The following is a 382-nucleotide window of genomic DNA, read 5'->3' on the forward strand; positions in this document are numbered from 1 at the left end:
CACCACCCTGGTGCCTGCCGCCACACCAGCCCGACCTTCAGCCGGGTGTAAAGGTCGGGCCGGCAAGCAGAGGGTGGAGGCACCGGCCTTGCTTACCCAGGGCCGACCGGGGAAGGTTTGCCGGGCAGCGAGCAATTGCGGCACTGTGGCACCAAGGAAGCTGCCGGCACTGCCACAGCCCACCCCGGCAGTTCTCACCCAGTACCCTTGATTTTGTCCCCTGGGCACACCCTGCAGTTACATCCCCGCATCTCGGTGAGAGGGGACCAGTCTCATCTCTGCTGTAAGACTTGCCTAGAAAGCTTTCTCCACAACCCAGCGGTTTAGATGTGGTTTGGGTTGTTTTTTTGTGAACTGGAATACAGCAGCACAGCAGCTCAGC

The sequence above is a fragment of the Fulmarus glacialis genome, unplaced genomic scaffold (genome assembly GCF_000690835.1).
Source record: "Fulmarus glacialis isolate BGI_N327 unplaced genomic scaffold, ASM69083v1 scaffold32452, whole genome shotgun sequence".
Classification (NCBI taxonomy): Eukaryota; Metazoa; Chordata; class Aves; order Procellariiformes; family Procellariidae; genus Fulmarus; species Fulmarus glacialis.